Raw genomic sequence first — 24,080 nt, forward strand, 5'->3', positions numbered from 1 at the left:
CCCCTGGCAGGCATGAATAATGAAGAATGTCGTCACCTAACTCTTTCTGAAGTATGTAAATAACACATGAAGATACATTAAGCTAAAAGATACTAATATAATCTTCTCATCTCGACGTCCTTTATTTTTCCAGAGAATTTCTAGGTTTCATTCCACAACATTTTCACAAACTTATTCCTGAAATAAAATATATCAGTCTGAGAGATTTTAAAGGCAATTTCATCTTTGTATTGTGCATCTTTTTCCCAAGGTCTAGTTTAGAGATCTCAGTTGAACAGCTTTGCTACATCCCTTTTACTGTAATAAGGAAGATTTTTCTTATCAGATCCCTTGACAAAACCAGTCACTCTACTTTTATGTTTGTTCACGTGGCTCCTGCATCCGAAAGGCCCTATTTTCTCTTTACCAACCACTCTGCAACGGTCCCTTCAAAACTCTATTTGAGATTATTTCATTTATGCATATGTTTATTTTTGTATTTTCTCTATTCTTGAAAATATTTGAAGCAGTCTCTAACAAGAGACATAGACAACGACCCAACAGTATCAGTTAAAAGTGAGGCAAGAAAAGAAAGTAGAACAAGAGTGGAGGTGAAGCACAGCCAGGAACGAGTTCAAAAATGTGGATCAGAAGAACCGGCACACGTGCTGCAATAGGTGAGCCATGACCCTGGCTCTAAATTTTCTGGCAGCCAACACGAAAAGAGAAGTCCTATCAGTTACTCAATTCGCAGTGTCCGTGAGATACTAACAGTCCAGATTTCCTGGTGAAGCTTATTGTTTTGGGGACTCAGACCAGACAGGAACTTTCCCTGGGATCCTCATAAATAGGTGGTGTGATGAATAATCACTGCAACGTTTTCACAGTGCACAGAACAAGATCCACGGGGCTGCTCATTAAAACGACTCAGTGCAGGCTTATGGACGCGCACGGACACAATGCAGAGAAAAGGGGGCCCTTCTGGGGACGGGGAAGGGGAGACAGGGATGACCCACGGAACAAAAGCAGTTCCAGATTCTGCTGCTCAGCTCTGACTCGAGGATTTAATTTAGAGTTTCAGGAGGTGGATGAACTTAGCGACCCTCTCTGAATAGTGTTCCTCTGGGCTTTTGATCAGTACTGTGTGGTGATGGCAAATGCACTGAGAGACTACAATTCTCTGTGCCCTTGAGTTCATCCTCTAGTGTCCAAGCAGAGCCCGGAGCTGGAGCTTTGCAGAAGGTAGGGAGCCCGTGAAGGCAAATGTCTGATGCCAGCCTCCCCGCCACCCAACCCCCTGCAACACACACACACAAATTGAGCAGAGGAAGCACTGGACAGAAAGGACAGGATGATTCCTAGAAAATTATTTTAAACTCACTGCAGCCCCGGATGAACAGGCAGTTGAGGCCCCAATTCTACTCCATGGCCGAAATAGCAGTAGTCTGAACTAGCCGACGATAACCAAACGCCATTTCAGGCAAAATAAAACATCAGCAAAGCCCTGAGAACATTTTCAGCTTTGAGCAGGCTACTCCCTACTGTGTGTCCCAAGATAAACCATCATGAAATGCACGTCTAGGAGGCAGCAACACGTTGTGTGGGATTGTTATTTACTTGGCAAAAGATGAGAATATCTAGCAAAGACAATAACTTGCTGGGAAAAAGAAAAACAAATCAGAAAAGGCTAAAAGGCTTATCAGTGGCCTTTCTTTTGGACAATAATTGGTCAGCGGGGTCAGAGGCCTGTTCAGGCCACTCCTCATTTGAAATAACAGAGCATAATATTCATGCAACAATGCTCGGGCTCCTTTTTTTTCTATTGCCATGAGATGGAGGGACTGAAGTCAGCTCAACCAGATCATTAAGAGCCAAGTTTTAAGGAAGAGAAAACTAAACGCAATTCTTTATAACCCCAAAGGCTCTGGTCTGCCATGTCCCGATCTGGGCAGAACCATAATACGGCCAGTTCTGTAAAAATATCCACACCTGGGGCTCTGTCTAGATTGAGCTGTTCAAACAGCCACATCTTCTACATGAGGATGAAGATGAAGGAACTGTCAATATGTGCAGCGATAATCTGATATCCCTAACATGTCCCATTAGGAGTGAAGAAAGAAGTTAGCAGTGGCCTTGAAAGGAATAAACTTTGCTTGATGTTTACTTTTCCACATATAGACCATTAGCCTATGAAAACTAAGCTTGTAATCTGATAATCAAATACTTGGCATAGAGTATAAGGCTATTGTCCAATAAGGAAGGTTATAATTTGGGATAGTAATTATTGCCCTTTTAGAATACAGAATAAATGGTACTATTCATCCAGTCAAGTGAGGCGGTACCTGTAGTATAAATAATGATGGGAAAGTTGGGGAGAGGGGTCCCTGAGTAGGGGGAAAAAACACAACTTCCCTAGAGTCTAACCACATTATCTAATGCGGTAGCCAAACTCAGATTCTGATACAAATTATGTTTTTAAGTAACTTTTTTGAAGTAGGGACAAATCGGAAATAAGTTTTCAGTTGTATGAAGTTCTAACTGGTCATGTGAGATTTTGTTTTGTCAGACCGTCAGGAATCACAGAACTTCCTCATGGGGATGTTTTGAGATTGAAAACCCTCAAGAGAGTTGTTCTATTTTCTGAGATGCAGAAAGTACATCCACTCCTGAGAACTTAAATCGCCCTGAGCTAATGGGAGGCCACCTCACACACCTGAAAGCCACTTCCAACCTGTATTAACTTCCTGGGGCTGCCACAACAAAGTAACTTCATTATCTCTGTGACGACCCCATTCACAAATAAGGTCGTATTCTGAGGTACTGGCGGTTACAACTTCAACATATCTTATTGGGGGGGACATGACACAATCCTAACGACTTATTCTGCAGAACTGAAGGCTCTTCAGAATTGGCTGCTTTAGGCAGTCATGAGGATACCTTGACCATCTGTAAGTGACCTTGAAACTAAAAAACAGTGACCTTTCTGTTCCTCATCCTGAGAAAGGGACAACTCTTACTCTTTGAGAAGCCAGGACATAAACCAGGACACATGTCACTCTGTTGCTCTCCACGGATGAGAGGCCGTATGAGGTGGTGATTGATTGCACAGAACCTGGGGACCACACGGCCTGGATTCAAATTCCAGCACCACCACCTATAAAATAACTCTTTTATTGTGCCTGGTCTGCAGTTAATTAGCCTGTGAAATGGAGATAATCATAGAGCTTCCTCACAGGGATGTTTTGAGATTGAAATGAGTCAATATGTATAAAGCACTTAGAACAGGGCCTGGCACTCAGCAGCACTATGTTAACGTTAGATATCTCAAGCTGTTTTAGTGGTAGGTATTTTAAATGAAAGTATTGTCTTTAAGTATGAGGAGTACTATGCTCACCGTCTCAACAGGAGACTGATTATCTGGGAAGCTGGATTTTCCACAAGAACCCCCTTAATGACCCTCATTCCAAATTCCCTCTACCTAGGTGTAATTCTTTCATTTTTAATGCCTTTCCTCAGTTAATAATCACGCAATAAGAAGCCTCTCAGTTTAGTTTTAGCTCACTTTGGTCATCACTGCATAGTGCTCCAACACATCAATACGAGAAGGCGATTGCGTCTTGGACTAGTGTCTTTATCTCTGGGGGACGACTGACCTCCGGGTTACTATAGGCAAGCTCCATGTTTTCCATTTTCTCTACATCCTATAAAACTCAGAACAATATAACTCACATAAGCAGGTGCTGGATAAGCCCCAAACGGTTGGAAGCTAAATACCAAGTAAACCTAGACACCAAGAGGATGACCCTCTTCTGCAGACATGTTTGCCTATCCAAGGACCATTTTTATGAATCATTATTGTTCACAAATGTTCAGAAAAGTCCAGCAAGGGCACAGAATATAAAACCTAGGGAAAGATTATGGCAGGGAAGAATTGGCTTCAGACCTAACATTGCTTTTATCATGGTTCTGGCAGGTAATCACTGGGAAACTCTGTTGCATAGACATAAATCATAATTGAGTTTTCATCAGTCTTGTGCCAAATCAAGTCTTGTATGCAATCCAGGATCTCAGTGCCAAGGTGCCTTATCAGTCCATATGCAAATATGCCTTTTGATGAAATAAAAGAGTAGCAGAATTCAGAAGAGATTGCAGCCTTGTGCTGCCAATGCAGATAGACATTTAACTCTTCACACTGGCCAATGACTAAAGACTGACTGCGAAGTGGGGCATCTCTCATGCAACACTTCTTCTTAGATACTCAAGAAGATTCAGAAATGGGAAAAAAAATCAACTCACAGTGTTCATTCTCCCTAAGGAGCCATTCAAGACAATCTTTTCCCAAAACCCCTGAAAATCTGATCGAAAATGTTTTAAAAGACCATTAACTAATACTAAACATAAGCAAATATATATATAATATGTATATATGAAATATTTATATATAATATATATAGTTTCCTCAAGGCAAAATGGGAAAAATGATATTGGAGACTACCTCCTCTAGATGTCAAAAAAAGAGGACAAAACTTCAAGACTTTCATCCTTCTCTCAAAGATAACACACCTGACACTCAACATGGTTTCAATCAAGTAAGTTTAATCCCACACTCACTTATTTTGAGGACCGATGATTAGATTAAATCAGCTTATAGATTTATAAGGATCTGTACTTTTAAAATTCTTTTGAACATCTTTTCAAATACTTTTTCTCTTAGATCAACCACCAGAACCTTTTTTTTTTAAAAAGACCTTGGGGACTAAATTGCCAGAGAGAAAATTTTAGCTAGATATTTGCTCAACAATTCAAACTGCTCCCCACTGCTTACAACTTACTCACAAAGAAAAGATTCTACAGATCAGCAATGTCCAATACAGTAGCCACTATGCACGTGTGGCTATTTAAATTTAAATCATTCAAAGGTAATTAAAATAAAAATTCAGTTCTGCACTCATACTAGCTACATTTCTAGAGGTCAATACCATGTGTGGCTAGTGGCTGCAGCAGCCTATGCCACAGGTCTTACAACATCTCTATCATCACAGAAAGTTCTACTGGACAGTTCTGCAAGTTGGTACCATTCCTTTCACATTCAGAAAGGGCTTGGCTTTGTATCATCGTAGAGGGAGGATTCCAGAGAATTCTGATCTCACTACAGCCACATCTCTAACAAAGAGTGTCCAAAAAAACAGCCACATTTTCCTGCCCTGAACCCAAACACATATGGGAAGGACTAACAGACTTTTGATAAAGCCAGCAATTCTCAACCAGTTTGGCAGAGGGGCGCACATCAAATTTGCTATGGGGATCAACTGTACTTCAGTTCAAAAAAATAAACTAAAAAATTGCTATGGGGAAATACAGATGCAGGTTGTCAGCAAGATGGCAGAATAGGAGATTCAAACCCTCATCCCCCCACTGAAACATCAGTTTTGACAACCATCCATGGACAGGAATACCCCTGTGGGAACCTGGGAGTCCAGTGGAGAGATTACAGCACTTCATTTGAGGACAAAAAAACAAGAATAGATGCACTGAAGAATGTAAGAGTTTCACCTTACCTGTGTCACCTCTCCTCCACGCTTCATAGCTCAGTGCCAAGAGAGACCCCCTTGGCCCACAATTTCTCCTACAAGGGGAAGAGAGAGCAGAGTGAGCACACATTTTCCCCAGCCTTGTGGGCCATTGCCCCTAAACCCTCTTCTGCCTTACGCTGTACAGAGCAGGGAGGGGACCAGCACAGCTGAATAGTCTGCAGGGAAGCAGGAACAGGGCCAAAGGGCAGGGGTCACAGTAACCAATGCAGAGCTCAAAAACTGGCCACAGAGCCTACTAACTGGCTCTAAGATTTCACCAAGAGGCCTGCCCCCAAATCCCATGGGACACCTTGTCGGTAGGCTTCTAACTGGATGGCATGTGGTCCCAGCACTCTACAAGTGCACCACAACATGGTATGTGAACCTCCACAGACAGCATCTGGGAGCCTCTGCAGAGGGCACATACAGTCCCCTGCAGACAGCACACAAATACCCACTGCTGGCTTGCCCTTGCAGGACTGGGGGAAGGGGCACAACCCTGAACACTTCAGGGCACTGACCTGGGGGAAATAACAAAGCCAACCCACAGAATGAGAGAAAACATTTGGCAAATCATATCCAGTATACAGTATATGATAAAGGACATCAGAAATTGGAGCCCACATACATTGCTGGTAGAATGTGAAGTGGTACAGCTGCTTTGGAGAAGAGTTTGGTAGTTCCTCAAAGTGTCAAACACAGAGTTACTGTATAAACCAGCAATTCAATCATAGGTATGCACCCAAGGGAAAGAAAACATACATGTATTTAATGATGAAACTGACAAGGGCTTGATTTCCAGAATATATAAACAGCTTGTACAACTTAACAGAAAAACAAACGATGCAATCCAAAAATGGGCAGAAGACCTAAACAAGCAACTCTCCAATGAAGACAACAAATGGCCAATAGGCACATGAAAAAATGCTCAATATTGCTAATTACCAGAGAAATGCAAATCAAAACTACAATGAGGTATCACCTCACACCAGTCAGAATGGCCATCATTCAAAAGCTCACAAAAGATAAATGCTAGAGAGCGTGTGGAGAAAAGGGAACCCTCCTACACTGTTGGTGGGAATGTAGTTTGTTGCGGCTGTTACAGAAAACAGAATGGAGATTCCTCAAAGACTGAAAATATACTTACTATATGATCCAGCAATCCTACTCCTGGGCATGTATTCAGAGGGAATTTTAATTTGAAAATACACATGCACCTCAGTGTTCATAGCAGCACTATTTACAATAGCCAAGACATGAAAACAACCTAAATGTCCATCGACAGATGACTGGATAAAGAAGTTGTGGTACATTTATACAATGGAATAGTATTCAGCCATAAAAAGATTAAAATAATGTCATTTGCAGCAACATGGATGGACCTGGAGATCATCATTCTAAGTGAAGTAAGTCAGAAAGAGAAAGAAAAATGCCATATGATATCACTCATATGTGGAATCTAAAAAAAAAAAAAAAACCACAAATGAACTTATTAACAAAACAGAAACAGACTCACAGACATAGAAAACAAACTTATAGTTACTAGAGGGGGGGAACAGAGGTGGGAAGGGATAAATTGGGAGTTGAGAGATTTGCAAATGCTAGCAATGATATATTAAATAGATAACAAATTTCTTCTGTATAGCACAGGGAACTATATTCAATATTTTGTAGTAAACTGTAATGAAAAAGAATATGGAAACAAATATACATATGTATATGTATGACTGAAGCATTATGCTGTATACCAGAAATTGATACAACATTGTAAACTGACTATATTGCCGTAAAAAAGTAAAAGTGAAAAAGAAAATACATGCATTGAAAGCCTTGTACACAAATATTCATAGTAACATTACTCATAATATCCTCAAACTGGAAACAACCCAAACGTCCATCAACTTACATGGATAAATGAACTGTGGTATATCCATACAATGAAATATTATTCAAGCAGTGAAAAATAATTTAGTATTGATACATGTTACAATGTGGATGACTCTTAAAAACATTATGCTAAGTTAAAGAAACTAGTTAGAAAAGACCATGTACTTTATTATCCCATTTATATTAACTTTCCAGAATAGGTACTGTTTACAGAGATAGAGAAACAGAATAGATTAGCAGGCGGGAAGTGGAGAACTGAGAATTAAACTGGTAGCGGACATAGGGTTTCCTTTTGCAGTGATGAAAATGTTCTAAAATTGAATGTGATGATGGCCACAGAACTCTATTGAAATACTAAAATCACTGAATTCTACAATTTGGTGAATTTTATGGTATGTGAATTACATCATGATAAAGCTATTTAAAAAAAACCCTCAGGATTCTAAAATAAAATTATTAAAAAAAATTTTAAAACCTGAGGATGTAAATTTTTTGGGACTTCCAGAGCACAAGATCAGAAAGGCCAGTTGGCCCATGATTAATGTTCATAGAGGGCCTCAAAATGAGAATTTTGACATTATTTCTAGGTGAGTTTATAACCCAGTCACAGAGGTACACAGGCATATTGTTAGGATTAAAAAATGTTCATCATGTATTCTGTGATGGTTAATTTTATGTGTCAGCTTGACCGGGCCATGGGGTGCTCAGACATTTGGCCAAACATTATTGTGGGAGTGTGCAAAGGTATTTCTGGGTGAGATTAACATTTAAATCAGTAGGCTGAATAAAGTATATTGCCCTCCCTTAATGTGAGTGAGCTGTATCCAATCCATTGAAGACCTGAAAAGAACAAAAAGGCTGAATAAGAGGGAATTCCTCCTGCCTGATTCTTTTAACTTAGACGTTTGCAGCCTTCAGACTCCAGCTGAAACGCTGGCTTTTATTTTTTATTTTTTATTTTTTATTTTTTATTTTTTGGTGGATCTCTAGCCTAGTGGCTTTTAGACTGGAAAATACACCACCATCAGCTCTCCTGGTTCTAAGGCTTTTGGACTTAGACTAGAACTATACCATTGGCTCTCCTGGGTCTCTACCTTACCAACTGCAGGTCTTGGGACTTCTCAGCCTCCATAGTCATGTGAGCCAATTTCTTATAATAAATCATAGATGATAGATAGGTGGTAGATAGATAGATAGATAGATAGATACTAGATAGATATTCCTGACTAATGTACATCTTTACTTTTGTGCTGTTCTGCCAGACTACAATCTTTATAAATTATATAATACAATGTTTGTCACCTTAGTTTGTCTTTCCTTAAAGTTTTAATATACAGGGGTCTTATATGTTAGCAATGTTCAATTTTTTCTCAAGCTTTGAAAAGCTCTGATAGAAAAAACTATAAAAGTCAGAAGACTTATCTCCCCATTAACTTGTATGATCGTGGTTGAACCTTTCCTCTGCTTGTGTCTCAGAGTAACCAAATGGACAATGATGGTGATAATTCCTACCTTGCTTTATTAATGAGGTTCTTACGAGGATCAAGTGAGATAAGAGATATGAAAAATGCTTTCAAAGATAAGGCAGTATACAGTAGTGATATAATTTTACTGTGCTTTAGTTGAAAGTTATTAATACTTCAGCATTACCTGAAATCTCTCTAATGACAATAGAGGAAAAAATCTGAATGGCCAGATGAACTGGAATAAAATAGACAAGTTAGAACAAAATTTGAGCAAATTAAAAGTGTATAACGCCAACAAGAAATCACTAGATCACTTTCTGCTTCCTCTTTAGTTTACAGTGTAATGAGCGGTGAGGAGTAAACTTGTAATATTCACAAAGCAGGTGAACTATTAAATTAATTTCATGTAAACAAACCAGATAAGGAGCAGAATATTTATTGACATGGAACACCACTCCACTGCTATATAAATAACTACCATACAGATGCTTATAAATCTAACGTTTTTCATGTAATAGCACCAAAGAAAGCCTGTTTCACAGAAAGGAATCGTATCATTTGAAATTGCCAAAAACTTTGAAGCCCGGTGCCAGCTATAGCATAAGGGCCTAGTTAATGTTTGTAGACTGATTAGGGGAAACAAGTATTTATATATAAATAAGAATACTGAATATAGGATCAAGCAGATAATTCTTTTACTGAATGTTTCAATACCACGTCCAGTTTGGAGCTTGAAACTTAAGTCAATGGAGAACTTGGCGCAGTTCCAGAGAAAAGCAAAGAAAATGATTAAAGAGTTGGAAAATGGGGCCTATAAATCATGACTACGGGTACTGGGGCTTATTTAACCTGAAAGAAAAAGCTACTTGACTGCACCAGATTCTTGTATCTGAAACTGAGAGATGGTGAGATTCGCGGTCGCCCATCCATACAGCTGTACGAGCAGAAACTCAGAAGCAGCAAAGCTATGTCCAAAGTATCGCTATTATTTCTGTAAATCTCTCTTTCCCTGTGTTTTTTTAAAACAACCACTGGCATCTCTGGGACAAGCAGGGTGCACACCGATGGAACCCACAAACACATTATCAAGTGCCACTGAGGAAGGAGTAGGGTAGGGCGTGATCCCGAACTTTGGGAAGGTGAGGGTTAGCCAAGGAGACCCTGTGCAAAGAGTCACAGGATGTCAGGACATTTCTATCAAACAACATGAAAGTCCCTAGTGTTTCTAGGAAAGGCACTGTCAAGGGTACTTGAGAGGCTGGGGTAGAAAAGGAGTTGTTCACCAGGGTCTTAATGCTGCAAACGCATTTATTGGGCCAAAGTAGGCAGGAGGGCAGTCAGGCTACTCCAGATGCACGGAAGAAGCAGCACAGGAAATCCAGGAGAGACACAGTGAGGGCCCGGACCGGTCAGGAAGGCCAGAGCAGACATGTTACCACATCCGACTTGCAGATGAAGAAACTGAGGTTCACTGGTCTCAGTGATCCGGGCAAGGTTAGCAGTAGTTCATGTCAGGGCTGAGACTTGACCCCAGTAATCCCGATTTTTGAGTCTGTTAGGGCTCTTTACAAATCCTTGCTATTCGTTTAGCAGTCCTAACGTAACGTGGTTTGTTGGATAAATATTTCTTTCCATTAGAGCTGAAATTGTTACCAATAGAAAATCCATCTTGTGGAGTAGTTTGGTGGGGGGAGGGGAGATGATGTCATCATGGTCATAGGGTGCAAAGCTACTGGATTCTGTGCATACACACACACACAGACACTAGTTATTTATAAATACAAAGAGTTTAATTTAGCCAAAGTGTCATTTAATAGTAAATAAAACATCTCAGCTTTTTTGGTTACACTCCACAGAGCAAATACAAGAGATAAAAACTGGAATTAAATTATTTTCAATTTTTAATTTTAAATCGAAACAAAATACACCACTGCGCCCGTGCTGTCCTAAAGAGTACTTTCTATTATCACTCCTGTGGCATCCTCACATCTGCTCTTTTTCTCGTGTTTTAAAAGAAAATGTTTCACACGCCTTCAGTCAATCTAACAAATAATCAAAAAATTATTTTGATTCAACACACACAAAATTTGGGGAGAGAAGTAGCTTGTTGGAGTCCAGGCAAATCACAAGATGAAACAGAAGTCAGTGTATTGGTAAGATAGAAATTTAATTTATTTTATTACTTAATTTTGTTTCTCTATAGTTGGAGCCTAGCAAAATTAATTCTGAATTTCTAGATATTGAGAATCTAGAATTACTGATATCTGAATTTTTCTGTCTCAATAATTGACTGAAAATGAATAAAAAAATCTATTTCCCATTCTTTTTATTTTTGTTTTGAAGGCTCAGTGGAATAAATTTCACAGAAAACAAACACTGGAGAAACTAATACAAGTCTTCAAGGCATCCTGCTGTTTCTTAGACGGTTCCCAGGCAAACTCTGGGTTAAATACGCTGCTCTAGAAAGCCTCACGCCAATACCAATAATCCTACCTGACCGTCGTTTCACAATGACCTCTTTTTATTTTGCCCCATGACTAGAAATCACCTTAAACTTCAGTATTGGAGGATGAACTTTCCTGGTTCAATTTTGCAAGTGTCCTAATTGTAATTATATCCAATTTATTGGCAGCAGATCAAGGACATGAAAGCTGACCTTTTAAAAAATGTTTAAAATTTTAAATTTTTTTTATTGACGTATAGTCAGTTTACAATGTATCAATTTCCGGTGTACAGCATAATGTTTTAATTGTACATATACACAGATATACTCCTTTTCATATTCTTTTCCATTATAGGTTACTACAAGATACTGAACATAGTTCCCTCTGCTATATAGTTGAAACTTGTCATTTATCTATTTTATATTGAGTAGTTAGTATCTGCAAATCTTGAACTCCCAATTTATCCCTTCCCTTTTCATTCCTGCCTGCCTGTCCCCTCTCCTTGCACGGAAGCTCTGTGATAAATGAGGAATGAGGAACACACATCTGCTCAGTGACCACACTTGCTTGTGATTCCCTCTATGCACTTGCCTTAGGAAGGCACTGGAAAGTCACTGAAAAGTGAGGCAATTTCTTAGCCATCAGTTTGTAAGAATCCTGGCTGCCCTGACACGATTTAAAACATGAACATCATGACCTCGATGTTCTCAGAAGGTATTAGTCTCCCTGCCTCCCTTTCAGGGAAGTCCTGAGTTCTTTTCCTTAGGAGGAGTGGATGCATCTAAACGCTAACAGTTTCCCATGTAAGCTTGAGTACACGTCTGAAGTCTTGACTTTGTGTCAACTTAAAAAATGAGAAATTCAGTCTTGTCCTATTAGTGAACCCTGGTCGGGCCTGACACCACTGAGGAGAGTGTTTGAGTTCGGAGACTGGCACTAGCTGGTGCCCATGCACTGGGAGGGAGGCCAGGCAAGATGGTCACTGCAGGAGTGGGTCACTCAGGGTGACATCTGGAGGCAGAAGCCCCTTTCACCTAAAGCTGCAGATGCCTGAGCCAGAGGAGTCATTTAAGCCCCTATCCTAAATAAAATGACTCAGGTTGAAACTAGAGAGATGCATCTGAATAGGTCATCAATGTGAAGAGATCCCGATGTAGGAAGCAGGGCCTGGATTAAAGAGAGAGCAAAGCCAGTAGGAGGGTGTTTGGGGAAATTACACAGACAGGTTTTTACACATCCTCTGTAATGCATTGGGTGGATGGGCTGGATTTGTTTGCAAGTCTACAGATGGAGCTGACCTCACCACATGAGAAGCTCTCTCCTAGCAGGGCAGGGTCTGCTGAGGCTGGTGCACACCGAAGTCAGAGATAACTTCTCATGACTGTTCTGCAGGCTGTCTACTACACTGCTGATGGGTGAATGGGCCAATGGGGCTGAGGAACTCTCTCAAGCATATTCAGGCTGTCTCAGGGAAATCAGCGCTAATGACGGGGCTCTAGTCTAGTTGGTGGAATTTCAGCAGGGAGGCCAAGGCTGGTGTGGATGCACATGAGTAAGACTGATGGAGTCAGCTGCCACAGGTACATCCCACCCGTTCTCTTCTCAGGCAGGTGGTATCCATGGGTTAGAGGAAAGGGGTCACAGAGGTCTTCAGGGTGAGCTGAAACTCTACCAACTGCTAGAATAATGGTGGTACCAGGAGGTGCAGAAAGAAGAGGACACGATATTTTGGGTGGAGGAAAACAGTGGAGTTCTACATGAAGGCTGCTGTGGCTGCTGAGTGGACTAGTTGTGTGGTCTTTAAAAGATACAATTCTGAGTGTCTTTCTCTCAGAACAGACTGACATGCTCACTCTGACCACTGATCTGTGAATTTTGAAAGGTGAATGGAACCATAGATGAACAGCATCCTCCGAACTGGGATTTAAGTGGCTGGGCTGTCTTAGGATCTAGCAGATTTTCTGGATGAATAGGGATAGTGTCAGGGACTGGTGCCCTGGTGGAGAGGATCAGGACAGGGACTGTAGCAAGTCACATGGCCACACCTAACCCTAAGAAGGCAGGGAAGTGCAAGCCTTCCATGTGCCCAAAAGAGGGCCAAAAATACTTCACAATCAGCACTAATGACTACCACAACGCCCATTTCACTAGGATGGTGTTGTGACCATGGGTAGTGAATTAGTCTGAAATGATGTGTCTGAACAGTTCACAGTTTGGTGGATATGTGGCTAGCTCAGCATTGCCACCATCACCAGCCCATGCCCCCATCTCAGTCCTCTCCTTGACCTGAGCATTTCAAGTGTCAATTTCTGTGGTAGGTAGATTAATGGTGCTCCAAAGAGCTATATACTCTAATCCCTAGAATCTATGAATATACTACCATATGTGACAAAAGAAACTTTGCAGATAGAGGTGATTAAGGATGTTAGGATGGGGAAGCTATCACGGATTATCCGGGTGGGCCCAATGGAATCACAGGGTCCCCTGTATAAGGGAGACAGGAGTGTGAGTCAGAGGAAGAGATTTGAAGATGCTACACTGCTTGCTTTGAAGCTGGAGGGGAGAGGCCACAAGCCAAGAAATGCAGGCAGTCTCTAGGAACTGGAAGGGGAAGGAAATAAAGCCTCTACCAGAGCCTCCAGAAGGAACATCACCATGCCTACACCTTGATTTTGGCACAGTTAGAGCATCTCAGACTTCTGAACTCCAGAACAGTAAGAGAACACAATTGTGTTGTTTTAAGCCATTAAATGTGTGGCAATTTGTTCTAGTAGCAATAGGAAACTGATACAATGTCCCAGAAAATGTGATGGAAGCTGAAAGTCCTTAGATGACAGAGTTTGGAATGGACAGGAGTGGATGACAGGAAGCACTGTTGCAAAGCTGCTATGTTGGCATGTTGGCACATGAGGAGTGTGAATTCCATGGTCACCACTCCAACCCACTGACCTGGGAGGACAGGCAGCCCCAACTCCAAAGGGACCCCTAGTAAAAGAACTTGGCCCTGTCAATCATGTTTTAAATGAGTAAAACACAACCCCACATGTGCATCAATATGAAATCCTTCTTGCTTTTCTTTCTCCTAACTTTTCCTTCTTCATATTCATTCCTTTTTCTCTCTCAGCTTCAGTTTCTTTCCATTTCAGCTGAACCCAACAGCAAGATAGTGTCACAATTTTAAACATCTTCACCTGCAGAGCACTGCATACTTCCAGGATTGGGAGGGATCTTAAGAATATAGGGTCAACCACACACCCAAAACTCCAGTCTGCTCTACAACTTCCATCCAAGGTTAATGGCCCAATACCTCCAATGAAGGAGTCTTGCTACCTCTCAGGACAGCCTTTTTTGGGGGTTGGGAATAACTCAGTGGTAGAGCACATGCTTAGGATGCAGGAGGTCCTAGGTTCAATCCCCAGGTTCAATTCCCATTAAACAAAAAAATTAAAAAAAGAAAAAAGAAAAAAAAGATAGCCTTTTCCATCTTTGCACACTGAAAGGTTTCAGGTGGGTATAAGCCAAAATTAATTTATCCTTTTCATGGTTACTACTCATTAGTCATTTTTTATCCCTGGAAATGGCTAAGAACATAGGATAGTTCTAATCCTACTTTTAAATGATAAGCCTTGAAATATTTACAGGCATTTGGGAAATTTAAGAAAAAAAAATCCTATTGAAACAATGGCTAAACCATGCAAGTGGCTTGGCAGGAATCTCTTCTTCATATTAGTTCATTTCCATCTTAGAACGATGTCATGTTTTGATGAAGTGTATGGAAGATTAAGAATGGGACAGCCCCTTCATAGTAAAAGTCCCAGTTAAAATGACTACAATACATATTCCTGGGTAATGAGGGGAGAGGAAGAGAGCACAGATTCCAGAGCCAGGAACTACAGGGCAGCCCAGGGAAGAAGTAGTACAGTTATCTGTTGACCTGCTACCCCACTGCATCCTCCTTATGACTTCCTAGGGTCAGAAAGACTATCTTTCAAAAATGTCTCCTAAAACAAATCAGCCTCATCGTTAGATTACCTCACATGTAATAACAAATCCGCCAAAGGACTTAGAAGACATTGCCATTCTTTTAGAATTAATGGACCCAAGTCGATATTCTCCATTTGCTTTCCATCTGAATCCACTCCAGGCCTTTCTCTGCTCTGGTCTGTGACTCCTGTGGTTGGCACGACCCAGACTCACTAATCCATTGGTTTCCAGTTGGGTTTGACACTTATAGAAAATAAGAGGTGGGAGAGAAGAGATTGGGTTATTTATTCTCTCTTTTTTTGGCAAACTAATTTGGCCAAAGGCTGTGATAGATCCTGTAAGCCAGATCTCTTCCATGGCTTCAGGCAGCTCCTGCTTCCAATAGCACAATTCTCGGTTCCTTTTAGAGCCGAGAATGGTGACAATTCCCTACTGCTGCTCTTCCCTGGGTGCTTCGACATCCCTTATTAGTTCTCTTAACCCTGCTCACATCTCTCTAAATAGCTCCTTAAATGAATTCTCTTTAAAATCCCAGTTGAATGTGCCTTCCGTTTCTTCTTGAGATCCTGGTTAATAGGCTGGTCTCCCTGCTTGCACCCTTGGCCATCCGCAGTGATGCTTTTCAAACAGGAGCCACTCACGTCACTCCTCTGCTCAAAAACCCGCCAGCGGCTTCCCCTCTCACTGACACTCCTTACATTGGCTTAAAAGTCTACTAGCCCAACCCTATCAAAACAACCACAGCTTTATATAACAAATGCTTTAAATTGTCAGAAAAGGCAAGCACGTGTAATTCAGTCTACCTAGATATGTAACTTCAAAAATAGTAATATAATGACATATATTATATATCTGAGGAATAAAAGGAAAATACTAATGAAAAATAATATAAATTTCAGGATCAAAATACTCAGGCATGAATATACTCGGAAACAAAATGAAGCATCAGAGGATTGCATCTATATGTAGAACCACCCAGAACAAATGCAGATGTGTTAAAGTGGTGCCTCAAACGGATTGCCATCAGTGACATGATTTTCCAAAATGGTTATGCCTGTTAGCACTTTATTGCCCCTCAGCCTCAAATCTACCTGCATTGCCTGCTCTGTAAAATGGAGTGGGCCCTTTAAATATTTTTCCTTCGCACGATGTTAACCTTTGCCAGTAGAGGGTACAGAGGAAGGGAATTTCTTTCCTGGTTCCAGTGAGCTCTTTGCAGGCTCCTAGAGTATGCTTGGCTTTTTACAGCACACAGTTCTTGCAGCCTGTGTTTTTCCTTCAGAACCATATTTTTGCAGCAGCTTCTCTGACATCCAGCTCCTGCAGTGTGTACAGCTTCTTCAACAACCAACTCCTGAAGCCCTTGCAACTCCTCCAGCACAGACATGTTACCCATGCCCAGGTCCTGCAGTGAGCAGTGCCCAGCAGCACCCAGCAGCCAGCAGTCCCTCCAGCACAGACATATTATCCATGCCCAGGTTCCTGCAGTGAACAGGGACCAGCAGCACCCAGCAGCCAGCAGTCCTCCAGCACACCTCTTACTCAGTGTCCTAGCAGAGCACCTCCAAGAGACCCTTCCAACAAATGGCTTTCCTCAACACTTGATCTTTTTCAAAAGTTCCAAAAGGGACATTTTGAGCAAGTTCTGCCAGTGCAAAACCACAGCAACTTCTTTACCAACCAATGAGCCAGGGCTGTGCCATTCCAACAAGTACTGGCTCTCAGCAGTCCCTCACTCCAGGGTGGGTGGTTCTTCCTTGTTTGTTCTCTCTTAGCCTTAGGGGTAGTGCTGACTCTTACAGCTGCCGCTCCTACGTTCCCTACAATTCCCTTCTTACTCACCAATCCCCAGTTATTCTAATTTTATGTTATAGTTAACAGTGCTTTACAGTAAGCTTTCCTGTTTAACTTTACCATATGATTTAACTTCCCTGATTGGACCCTGACTGAGAGAATGGTGAAAAACTCTTGGTAAAGTTCTTGAGAAAATAACACATTTCTTTCATCCACATAGTAGCTAGAGTCCTAAGAAATCCAGTAATTATAAAATGGTGCAAAATAAAAACTTTTTGTTTACATGTAAAATGGAGTAAAGTTTCAGACTTCAAAACTGTAAACACTTTTTTTTTTTTTTACTGTGTGCGGGGATGCCACTTACAGGTGTACAGATTGTGCAAGACTCAGTCCTTGGGGACACCATGCCCAGCAGATCCATCTCAATGGTGCTTCCAAAAATTCTGCAGTCCATCACTCCCACCATGGCAGCCCTATACTACACAAATACTCACTCATGTATTTGAAAAGTGGGTGAGATGTAGGCCAATTCTTCACTGTGCAAGACTATGTACCTATTGCTGTGCGTCTATTATCATTGGCCTCCACCCACTCTGTAACAGTAGCACACCTTAATTATCCTGTCAACCAAAAACACTCCACAAACTTCACCTGTGGGGAAAGGAGCATATTCAGGCCTCATTTCTCTGATCTCGTCTTTTAAGCTCTCATTCTTGCTCCAATCACACCAATCTTCTTGATAGTCGTTAAACAGTCCATGTTCCCTCCTTCCTCAAGAGCCTTTGCAACTTATTTCTCTGGATGGATAATTCTGTGGCTTAATATCTCCAAACTCTCCTTCACTTCCTGCAGGCTCCTGCCCAAATGCTACCTTATCATAGAGCCCTTCTCTGGCTACCCTGCATGAGACAGAAATCCCACATCCACCCCAGCTCTGCTTGTCCCTCTTATTTTGCTTTGTTTTCCTTAACATCATGATCACTATCTACAGCACTACCTGTTTTACTGAGTTAATCTTCTGTATCCCTCTCACTAGCCCGTAAGGGCCACGAGGCCAGGAACTTGACCTGTTGTGTTCACTGTTGTATCCCCAGCACCTAGGACAGTGCCTACTTGTACTAGCCCCTCAGTAATCACTTGTGCCACGAACAGTACACGGTAACAACTTCACTCATGACAACACACGCTCAGCAACCCTCCTCTTTCCCATTTATCCCAGTTGATGAATTCAATCACTTCCCTTCCCCTATCTCTAACTTGAGTGGCACTGCCCAGAAGAAAAAAACTGAGATAGTCAGCAAGACCTATTGTAGAACATTAGGTAACACTGACGTTTCTTGTGTGAAGGGATGAATGCAGAGTAGTTTTCAGATGAGAAGCTGTTAGTCTTCACCAAGTTCATTTAACATAAGTATGCCCTCCATATAGGCTTGGAAGACAAAAATGAAGATAGAAATTGGGTGTGGCAGACACAAGGCACTTGTTAGGTATTATCACATTTAATCTGTAGAGCCATCTTGAAAAACAGAGAAAACTAAAATTATTTCACTTAAGAGAAAACATAGGCTCAGTGATATTAAGTTAATATCAGAGTGAAATTCAAAACCATGTCTGTCTGCAAATTGCTGGAGAGGCTGTGGAGAAAAGAGAACCTTCCTACACTGCTAGTGAGAATGCAGTTTGGTGCAGCCACTGTGGAAAACAGTATGGAGATTCCTCAAAAGACTAGGAATAGACTTACCATATGACCCAGGAATCCCACTCCTGGGTATATATCCAAAAGGAACCCTAATTCAAAAAGACACCTGCACCCCAATGTTCATAGCAGCCACTATTTACAATAGCCAAGACATGGAAACAGCCTAAATGTCCATCAACAGATGACTGGATAAAGACGATGTGGTATATTTATACAATGGAATACTACTCAGCCATAAAAACCGACAACATAATGCCATTTGCAGCAACATGGATGTTCCTGCAGAATGTCATCTTAAGTGAAGTAAGCCAGAAAGAGAAAGAAAAATGCCATATGAGATTGCTCATATGTGGAATCTAAAAAAAAGAAAACAAAAAACATAAATACAAAACAGAAACAGAGTCATAGACATAGAATACAAACTTGTGGTTGTCAAGGGGGTGGGGGATGGGAAGGGACAGACTGGGATTTCAAAATGTAGAGTAGATAAACAAGATACTATATAGCACAGGGAAATATATACAAGATCTTGTGGTAGCTCACAGGGAAAAAAATGTGACAATGAATATATGTATTCTCATGTATGACTGAAAAAATTGTGCTCTACACTGGAATTTGACACAACATTGTAAAATGACTATAACTCAATAAAAAAATGTTTAAAAAAAACATGTCTATCTGACTCTAAAATCTATGGTCATTTTACCACATCACTGGAGTGAGACAATGAAATATGCTGAACACAAGTGCAATTTCCTCACAATCTGAGGATGATTTTAAGGGTCACAGTTTCTAAAAAACCCTCAGATTCATTGCCAATAATATTTATTATATGACATAAATGAGAAATTGTCTCATTTGTGGACAATATCTAGAAACACTTGGCAACTAAAGTCAACTCTCCCTCATCTTTAGATGAATTATGCAAAATTTTGACTTACCCATGGCAAACTTTTTTTAAAAGTCAGTTTATTAACCAATAGCACCTACTCTGCTTAATGAATTGCTTTGTTGATATTATTGGCAGTTTGGACCCTGCCTACTTAATTATTCTGTACTAAAGTAATCAATCTCCTTTGTCTTACCAAGGCCAAGGCTGAGGTAAATTATGAGACACAGAAATGCTCCTCCCATCCCTTCTTTGTTAGAATCTGGCTGGAGGAGAATAGAGAAACAAAAGGAAGATAGACTGCAAGCAGGACTGCTTACTCAGCAGTAGGTCTGACCTGCAAAGGTCAATAACCAGAATCCAAGAAGGCCAATATCCACCCCAATAACCAATGTCCAGCTGGCTTTGGATGGTGTTCCTAATCTTAGAAGTCAAAGAGGTATTAATCACCTCTACGTGCACCATCGTCTTTTCTACATTATTATTTAATCCTCACAATATAAAGGTTTACTTTTAGTTCCAATTTACAAATGAGATGTTGAGAACCTTCACTAAGCTTAGATATAAAGGAACCAGAATCCCACCCAGGTCTGTCTGACTCCACGGCCCATGCCTTTCACCACTGAACTATGGTGCAGGACAGGAACATTCCTTGTCAGAGAGGGCAGGATCACCTCCATTCCCAGGGCCAGTCTGTGGAAGCAGGATCTTTAGTTCATGGCGAGACAGAAAAGGGCCATGAGCTGCAGAGCTGCACCCCAGGCTAAGAGCAAGGCCAGCCGAGTGGGCCCAGGCCTAGCTAACTGTTCCAGGGCCTGGTACACATATGATCTGTGACCCACAGGTCAGTGAGTCTCACTTCAGGTGAGGTACTGCTCATGGTATCTCAAAAGCAGATAAGGACCTAACTGCAGATAAAAGGTTGTGGAAGAATAACTTACAGTCCAACAAAAATTATCCAGACTATTAGACACATACAACATTATCTACTTCATTCATTCTACTAATACTTTTTTTTCAGTATAACCCCAGAATATAATGGTCATTGTATTCATTTTCTATATGCAATATAAAAATCATCTTAAATATATCCCTCTTCTAAACCCATAATCCTGAACTACAGGTGAGTTAATCAAGGTGCTGTCCTGTTAGCAATCAGGCTTCACCATCACCAGATTTACTCCTCCCTCTCCCAAAAGGTTATTTCTTCAGTTAACTCCGCCTGGGTCCTCCTGTTCTGGCCTTTGCCTCACAAGCATCTCTGAAACAAAGAGGGTTTCAGTGAAAGCACAGAAACACTGTGAGCCAGGCAGCCCTGAGAATCAAACGATGAGGCAACGATGCTCCCATGGGGCAACATACCCTTCAGTCTGAATACTGGGTGTGCTGTCTAGTCAGGCCAGGGTTCTTTTAACAAGATTTTATTAAAGGTCTTTATAGAGCAACATCCAGACTCCAAGTCCAGCTGCCAAGGAGACCCCATAATGCTGTGGTACTGACTCCAGCTTCTCACCCTTCTGTTCAAAGTTGGTGGTTGCTGGTATCTCATTTTGGAGTTCCACAATGCTCATGTGGTCAGAAAGGGGCTTCTTAGGGCCAGTCTTGCCACTTGGGTCCCCAGGCAGCGTGGTCTTCAGTTTGATGCCCAGCACACCCTGTCTAAGCAGCTCCTGGTGCATAGTGGTGTCAACATAGTAGTTAATAGGCTCCCAGACCATCAGGTCATCCACAAGCTTCATGGATTTAACCCTGTGTCCTCAGGATTTCCCAGTACTATGACCTTGCAGGTTTTGGCCCCACTCTCCATGATGAACTGCAGCACATCATAGCAGGCCATCCTCTGCACAACAAGTCCTCGTAGGAGTCTATAATGCAGAACTCTGCCTGGGCAATGGCACACAGACCCCGTGTGGCCACATTTTCAGTATAAAGTTCTATATTGCCCTCAGAGAACCCAAATCTGTTTTGAACCACAGCAATCTATTCCAGATCTGCTGGCCCTTCTCACCAAAAACATTCTGCATCCTGGTGGCCAGCATAATGATTTCTGTCCTGGTTGGTATAACTCAGATCTCAGCTAGCCAGCTCATGAGTGAGAAAATCACTCAGTTCAGCTTTGAAGATGTCATTGGTGACAAATTTGCTCATCTTAGAAATTTGTACCGCCATCTTGCCGCCACATGCTGCCATAAGGGAAAGCTACTAATATTTCCTGAGTTTGTACTATGTACCAGAAGCTTTTCTGAGTTTGGACTTCTGTGATCTAAATTCGAGTAGTCTAAATACGTAGTATTGTCTATCTCTCCATGTTTGCACTTACTTTAACTACCCTATTCCTGAGTTGTGTTTCCTGAAACTTGACTGCAGTAGAAGTTTTCCAAGTAAAGGAGGCAAAGGGAATTCCAGGCCAGGAAATAAGTGGCATGAATAAATGACCTGAAATGTGAAAGATCTTTACCTGCTTTGGGGAAAGGTGAGAAGTATCAGATGGGTGAAATATAAGGTGCTGGACATGGTGGGTGAGGATGACAAAATCACCATCTTTATTTGCTCTGTGGAGGAAGTTTCAGCAGGGAGATGGTGCAGAAATAATTGAAAGTAGGTAAGACTTTTGTGTTACCTTACATCCAACTCCTTCCATCTCAGTTGCCTTAGCTTTCTGTCCATTTCATTCTCAGGGAGAATGTGCTTTGAAATCCAATCATTTGAATTTAGGTTCTGTTCCAAGGAAGGCTTGATTTCTGGGTGAAAAACCTGGATGGGTTCCCAGCTTCTCCTCAGTTCAGCCTTCATTCACAGCATGCTTTCCTCACTCTCTTTGATGTGAACTTTCGGAACATCATTGGATGTAGCCAATATTCAAGCATCAGTTCAATAAACCCATCCCAAACCCAATTCAAATGTTTCCACCATATTTCTCATTTTTGACTGGCCATGTCTTGATCTGATCTACTCAACAGACTCGAGAGTCTCTTTTTCTGGCCATCAGAGTTGCCACTCTAAATAAGAGTGGCTGACAAAGGGGACTAGTTAGGGCTGAAATTCAGCACCAGTTCTGTTCCTCAAGTTGAGGGGTTCAACAGGAGGCGGTATCCACCCCAAAAATAAAGCATCTGGTTTTTCCCATACAAGGAAACTGTTTAAGCCATTCGTGGCCTTCTGGCCCCAAAGAAAAACAGGCCTACATGGCACATTACTATTTCAGTCAGAAAGAATAATGACAAAAGGTAGATAATTTTGTCTAGATGAAAATGAGCTGAACCCTAATAGAATAACAAAATGTGATTTTACATAAAATAATACAATACATGCAAATAAGTGCCTGCCATAGGGTAAGCAGAATGATGATGTTTACTTGTTAGTAATATTTTGGCAATAATGTTGCATTTTAATTATTATTTATTATTTTTAAGGTGTTGAGAATGCTTATGCAATTGATTTTAAAAGAGTTACAAAAATTATCCATGGCTAGTGTGCTGTCATTTCAGTATAAATTGAATGTAGTGATTCTGATCTATAAAAGAAGACAAACTCTATCATGATTTTTTTTAAAGCTGTTGCAAATATGGAAATGTTTTAAGTTTTGACAGAACTGGGTGAGAAAGCACTCCGGAGTTATATTATTCTTGTTAGTTTTCCGGATGCTTAGAATGTTTCATAATTTTGTATAATATATAAATATTCTACTCTCCCCAGACAGAAAAGATAGTCTTGATACTGGGAGTGAGGGCAAGGAACCATTAAGACTAAGTCAAGTGGCTGAGATCTGGCCCCATTTACTTCCTATATGACCTTGAGCTGGTCAATTTATTACCTCTCTTACTAAGCGTTTCCTCACCTGTAAAATACAAGAATTGGACTAGATGAACTCTCAGGTTCTTTACTCAAATTTTATGACCAAGTCTACTCTTTGGCAGCTAAGAAAGATGGGGCTAATTTTAATGCATATTGTCTGTCCCCATATCTTGCAAATAACTGATTGCCAAGAAGGGTCAAAGAAGTGCCATCTGCTTCTATTACCGATTACACTGAGAAGCTGCCTCAAGTTTAAAAAAATAGTGAAAAACAGAAGTTGGCAGGAAATGTGTTGTAAACAATATCACCCCCACATGTTTATTGAATAATTCATAAGCAGTATGTAGTAGAAGCATAATTTTTAAAATGACATTTTCCTCAAATATCTGAATGTTCTGACATCAGTAACAAATGATTTAGTTGGCATTACTTTAAAAATTACAGTCTTTAAAGATTGACATCTCAGATTTAAGTTTATTTTACTCTTATCAATTTCCTTTAAATCAACTCTGCTGTATTATATTGGAATGAAATATTTGCCATAGTTGACTATCCCCCCTTATATTATTT

The 24,080-nt window shown here is 40.9% G+C and overlaps 1 long non-coding RNA gene and 1 pseudogene across 1 annotated transcript in view; both read right to left on the reverse strand.

Moving 5' to 3' along the window:
* LOC116283503 (uncharacterized) overlaps positions 1-24,080 on the reverse strand; it is a 173,981-nt gene that overhangs the window by 26,964 nt on the left and 122,937 nt on the right. Inside the window, exon 3 of the long non-coding RNA XR_004193134.2 lies at positions 5,538-5,605. This is a non-coding gene — a long non-coding RNA (uncharacterized lncRNA). The remainder of the gene's footprint in view (positions 1-5,537; positions 5,606-24,080) is intronic.
* On the reverse strand, positions 21,140-21,884 carry LOC102531826 (small ribosomal subunit protein uS3-like; annotated as a pseudogene).

Source organism: Vicugna pacos, chromosome 15 (assembly GCF_048564905.1).
Source record: "Vicugna pacos chromosome 15, VicPac4, whole genome shotgun sequence".
Classification (NCBI taxonomy): Eukaryota; Metazoa; Chordata; class Mammalia; order Artiodactyla; family Camelidae; genus Vicugna; species Vicugna pacos.